The following is a 6,092-nucleotide window of genomic DNA, read 5'->3' as shown; positions in this document are numbered from 1 at the left end:
GGGCTTTGGACGGTACGGTCGCTTTGTGCCGCGGGTCTTGGTGCGCGGCGGCGGTGGGCTTTCGGTGCCGGGGGCGCGGGGGGGGCTCTTTCCTTCCCTGCCGAACGCTTGAAAATGGACTACATAAAGCAACGCTTGGACCGCTTGTGGGTCTCGTGTCTTCTTCTGGGCGTGCGGTGGGGAGAGGGGGTCACTCCGAGTTACGCTGGGTAATGAAAGGTCTTTATAAGTCGAGGGTTTGTTGGATTTTTGTTGTGCCTGGCGTTTTGTCCCCCCAAAAGATTCAGAGCCGCGCTAATCTTTTACTTTCCTACCCCTTGCGTGTTGCCATCTGCGTATTGCAAGATTTCTTATCTTGCGTTAAAACTGCTCTTGGACCACTAAATACTCTGTGAAAGCTTCCAGATTCTTGTGTTGGAGTTACTTGCTAGACTTTCAGAAGAAAGATATAGATGCTGTCTTTAATTACAAAGAAACAAGGAGAGGAGGAGGTACTTTTTTTTCTGGTTTTACTTTTTCTCTGCTTTAACAAAATGAACTGAACCACAGCTGAAGGACAAGGACTTCTCAGTTCTTGTGCTTGGGATTGCTGGGGATTAGAAAGAAAACTTGTAACTTTCTTTTTCTTTCTTTAAATGGCTCAAGAGCCCTAGAAACAGCCTTTAGAAAACCCTGCTTCCCAGACAGAGAAACTAAGACAAAGTTGAGGAGCAAGTTGAGAGTTAGACCTTGGGTGGACCAGTCTCAGCATCCTGCGCTTGGCTGCTCGAGTAACCCTCCCTGTCGAGCTGATGACTTTATGCAACAAATTGGGACTTTACACCGTGGCAGTTCGGAGTAGAGGCTGGGGTTTTGTAGAAGAGCAAAGCGCACGGTGGAGTCCTGATCCCTGTGTGAGGCTCTCCCCCAGCACAGGTCACTGCAGCCCTTCTGCACCCATCAGCTGGCACTTTTCTACATTAGTTGCCTAATGTTATAGAAGTGTGAAAATCTAAGCCACCAACTCCTCAGGTATCTTAAGTCATCTAAGTTTGGATTTTGGTGGCAGGCTTACAGGGATGCTGTTGAGTGGAAACGTTCTGTTTATGTCTTATCTGGAAACCGTTGTTCATACAATAGTTGGTACTAAAAACAAGTGCACCAACTTTATAGTCATACCTGGATATAGATGTGCTTTCTGAATTTTCACTATGAAATTATCTGGTTAGCTCAGGCCCTTTCTGCACAAGAGAGATGCATTTCAAAGGCCTAAGACTGCATGGGTCAGCTGTCATTATTTTTCTTTATGAAAGGTGCTTGTCTGAATCTGTTAGGGGCATGGCAAAAATGGGGTCTATTCATTTAAGAAAAACTAGGAGAAGATAAGAGAGAGAACGAGGGTGTGGCAAGGAAATTATGAAGTAATAGCTTTAAAAAACCAGCTCTCCGTAGCACAGCTTTGGACTGCCTAATAGAGATAGGATTTTTTTCTATGTACTTGAGTCTGAAAATACGAAGCTGACAGCATCTCTTTAAAAATAATAGCGCATATAGAAAAATAGGTGTTCTTCTGTTCTGCATCAGTTTGTTTGACTTTCTTTTATTTTGCTCCTCCATTCAAGGAGATATCCCATACGATAGAGTGTGTAGCCCAGGTTGCAGAGGGTCAGACACCCCACCAGCATGACTCCCGAACCACAGCAGCTGCACCAGGGTCGGAGCTGGCCCAGCATCTGTTTTCAGAAATGATGTGAAAGGCAGTTTCTATTTATTGAAGTTTTTGGTGGGTGTTTTCACAAGCTCAGATTTTTTTGCAGAGGAACTAAGAATTACAGAAACAAAGCTTGCCTTCTTCATGGGGGGAGTTTTTGGTATGTGTTGCGTTGGGTGGTTTTTTTCTTAACTGGGACTGAGGCTAACAAGAGGGAGGAATAAAACTGTATCATGTGGTGGTTAGAAAGGACTTCTTTCCTTCTCCCCACACATTTTTTTTTGGCACTGGGGGAGGCGTGGCATTTGGGGACTGGAAGGAGGAGGGCGAGTCCTGTACATGAGCTGGTGTTGTCATTGGCAAAGTAGTACATGAGGACAATGTAAGGACAAGTGAATATAGGAAAAATGAATGTGATGAATCATTATTGTTGACATTGTCCTGTGGTTCCTTAGAGCTCCTCTTTAACTGCAGACAGAAACAGTGTCCTGTACCCGAGACCTGCATGGCCCTTTAGGTTGCACCACGTGCTGCTGGTGGTGTTTTGCTGTTGAGACCATCAGGGCAGAAACTCTACTCCCTTCTGCTCTTAATTCTGGAGGGCTCCTTGAGGAAAGCTGTTTGGCTTCATTCATTTTTGCCCATTCCTTTTTATCTTCCCTATTTGGGTGTGAAATATTTTTTGTGGCTATATTCAAGCCAGGAGCCTCTACCTACCTCCCACAGTTGCCAAGATGGGAATCCCTGCTGACCTGCTGGGTACAGGTGAGCCAGTTCATTAGGATGAATCAGTCTGCCCTGTGAAAGTTTTAGGCTCCAGACTTCAACTGAACCAGTCTTAATTTGGTTTTGCCTGGTTTGTTTGCTTTGCACTGCTCCAGCCATGCTGTCGCTCCTGGTGGCTCCTCACTGCAGCCTCACCCAGCCTTTGCAGCCTGCACGGGGCCTCTGGTGCAGTGTGGTGCCCCTATGCGTGGGAGCTGCCCTTGCCTCAGCATTGTAACTTCTTCATGACGGTGCATCCCTTTACCTCTCTTACCTGCAGAGGTGGAGGCAGGAGGAATTGCACCTCAGCGTGGGAATGTGCCGCCCTTGAAGCAGAGGGTACTCCAGACTCAGGAGATGGAGAATATTAACATGAATCCACAGGAACGAGGAGGGGAGTGTTTTTGCATGGTGGCGGTGTTTGCATAAGCTTTTACTGTCATAAATAAGTAGATCATGGTTGAGGGGACAGATTCAATATGGAAAATAGGGAATTCATTTTCAGGCTTCCAAGACAGTACTATAGACAGGGCTGAGAAAGAGGAGAAGTGTTAAAAGATAGGGAAATGTGCCTTGAAAGTGACTTTTCAAAGATCAGCGATAATATTCTTGGTGTCTGAGGCACCCGCGTTTAATGAGGTATAAAGCAGAAGGGGTTGGGAGGATTTGGTCCAAGTGAAAACAGAATGAGCGTGGGACTGGCAGATGGGAGGAATGTTAGCCCACTCCTTGGTGAAGTTATTGCTTCTTTCTCCTGTTGTTGCCTACAGAGGGACTTGACAGAAGATACTTAGCGGGGAGGGGAGTACAGCCTTCCTGTTCTACTTTAATGTTGCTGGCTGTATTTTTCTCCATGGGGAAACAAAGGGCCAGCGGTCCTGAGTTTGTATCCAATGTAAATCTAGAGCAAGTCTATCAACTTCAATAACACCTGCAATAAGCCATGACTGGCCCTTTCTGAACAGAGAAGAGAAATGAACAGCTGTAACTTCTAGATGCTGAATTTTTTAGTGTACTTTTTTTTTTTTTGAGATTTATGACTCTTTTATTCTCCATTTGAGAATGTAGTGGAGCAATTGCTGATCCATGCATGCATGTATATGTGAGAAAATGTCAGCGGAGGAGTAATACGTATGGAAGTCTTGCACAGAGATATGGCAAACTGGCCACCTGTTCTCAGATGATGAAATAATTATACAAAAATATCTCTCCTGAAATAATGATTGAGGGAAGATGTGGTAGCAGGGTTGGGGGAGGTTAATGATATTTTTAAGTAGTTTGCTGTACTTATTACTGACTCTCCTGCTAATTTTACTGCTTCAGATGCTAGTTCTTCAGTAGGTGGTGGTTAGGGCTGCAGAGATGTATAGGTTTCATCAGAGGGACGAGTCCAATGGCTGGAGCTAGCTGAAGAGATGGGAAACCTACCCCCGGGTACCTTCTCTGTCACAGACAGCACAGAGGCGGGTAGGCTAAGGTCAGCAACTCTTACAGATACCCATAACTGTGAATCTGCCTCTCACTGAGCCCACTTTTCTTCTTTCTAAAATGGGGTAGTAGAAGTTTCTTCTTTGTGGGGTGTGTTGGGAGCATAAATAAGCAAATGCTGGGATACTTAGATGCCTTCTGAAGTATCTGAGATACTCTGGGGTTGGATTCCCCTTCCTGCTGCTTCTCTTCTGGCCAGAATTGACCAGCAGAATCGCTCAGCGCTTCTACAGTGGAGTTTTTTTATTAATTTTTGGCTAAATCTTCTTTGCCTCAGAATTTGTTTGCCATTGATGGGCTTGAGATTAAAATCTTGAACTACTTTATTGCACTTTCTTCTACTGCTACTATAGAGCAACTTAAAAAGTGTGCTGATACCCCTTTGTCTTCTCCCAGGTAACATAGTGCCTACTTTGCCTTCTCTTTCAGGTCTGCTTCTGGAAAGAACGTTGTAGCAAATACGTAACTTTATGCAGTGTGGTAAAAATGGTTAATTCTTTCTTCATCCCTCTCAACCCTTCACTATCTAAGCCTTCTTTGTTGCTGCAAATTCCACATAGTTTCATACAAAGCCTCTCTTTTGAACGTACTACAGTTCTCATTCCCATATTAACTTGCTAAACCTACCTGAAACGGGCACTTCATTTCATGGAGCAGAATATCTATGTATTTTCCCAAAGGTGGTGGAAATGTCCCCAAATGGTTTGCTGATCTCTGCTCTCTCTCTTTGGTTATTGCCAACTCCTGACTGCATATGCCTAGTTCATAGTCTAGAGATGAGTGTCACTGAGGACTTCCTGGGGACTACTTCGCATCTGAATGGTGACTTGTAATGATCAAAGACAGTGGGCCAGACCACTGGTTTATGTAGTGACTGGTGTTAGTCCACTGAAGACCAAACAGCTGCTCCAAGTTTCCATCATCTCCAGTGAAAACAAGTACAACTGCATCAGCTCGCAGCCAGTTTGCAATAAACCTGCTCCCTGGACTGTGGGTTAACCTGGCTAAGTGTCTCCTGGGGTCAGGTCTGTTACTCTTGTGTGTGAAAATAAGTCTTGGTGTGCTTTCTGATCTACTGGAGTGTAAATAAAGCAAGAAGGTCTTTCACTTACAGGCTCACTCATTGGCATATATTAGTAACTGCTTTTGACTGGAACTTTGATGGCATAATTACTCTAAAATGGTAACATATTCAAAACTACCTGTGTGACTTTGGGAGTTAGATTCCTAAGAGTCTTAGTCATTATTTTAAACAGGAATCAGCTTTTTAAGCCACACATACTCCTGGAAGTTTTAAGAAAAGGCTTCTGTTACCATGTCTTTAAAATGACAGTTTCTGGGATGAGCGTGGCAGCTCTGCCGCTCCACTCATTTCAGATATTAAATAAGGAGGTTGAAGAAACAATTAGAAAAATACTGTGGAAAATAGATTCTCAAGGGTGATCTTACTAGAGAGGTCTAAGATGTAAAAACATCTACTCTTCAGTCACCTGACAGCAGGATGGATGTGAGCATGTATTTTCAGCTATGTCTTTAGGGCAGCTGGGAGGATGGCTGATGTCTCAGCCATCACTGTAGACAGAGCAAAACATAACGTTTCTCCAGATGCAATTTGGTACACTGAATTCAAACAACTTGTGACTGGAACAGTTCGAGTCACCAGGGCAAACAAGGTTATTAGAAGAAACAGGTAAACTAAGAAAACAGTCTTGCATACTCTAGTATTTACTTTTGTGTAGGTTTAGGTTTCTTTTTAAGCAGTGATGGATTAGTCTTGGTACTTGTGCAATTTTTAAAGCATTCCTGTAACACTTGTAATGCAAAATCTATTTATTTTGCAACTTACCTGTGAAATAGGGACCTACTATTTATCTGACTTGTACAGCTGGGGAACTGGAGTATTCAGTAAAGCTAAACATAGCACACTGGATCACACAGGAAAGTCTGCAGCAGGACAGGCAGGAGGGTGCTGAAACTGGGTCTCAATTCCCATGAAAACCACCAAGCTCTGGTCCATGGTCTTCCATCAGGTTCCTCCTCAGTGCTTCTGAGGCAGCTTGGGGCATTTCCTTGGCTAGACAAGGTGGTGTTTGGCTTTTCTAAGGAGGAAGGCTCAAGTCTGGTGATGGAGGGAGGAAGATGATGTATG

General features: G+C 44.2%; 1 long non-coding RNA gene across 1 annotated transcript; it reads left to right on the top strand.

Moving 5' to 3' along the window:
- On the top strand, nucleotides 1-5,054 carry LOC103919618. Its single transcript, XR_663752.1, has 3 exons — nucleotides 1-12; nucleotides 2,736-3,922; nucleotides 4,373-5,054. It is a non-coding gene; the product is annotated as an uncharacterized LOC103919618 (long non-coding RNA).
- The last annotated feature ends 1,038 nt before the right edge of the window (nucleotides 5,055-6,092 follow it).

The sequence above is a fragment of the Pygoscelis adeliae genome, unplaced genomic scaffold, assembly GCF_000699105.1.
Source record: "Pygoscelis adeliae isolate BGI_AS28 unplaced genomic scaffold, ASM69910v1 Scaffold227, whole genome shotgun sequence".
NCBI classification, from domain to species: domain Eukaryota; kingdom Metazoa; phylum Chordata; class Aves; order Sphenisciformes; family Spheniscidae; genus Pygoscelis; species Pygoscelis adeliae.
The sequence above is the reverse complement of the archived record's forward strand: the minus strand, read 5'-3'. Positions and strand labels throughout refer to the sequence as shown.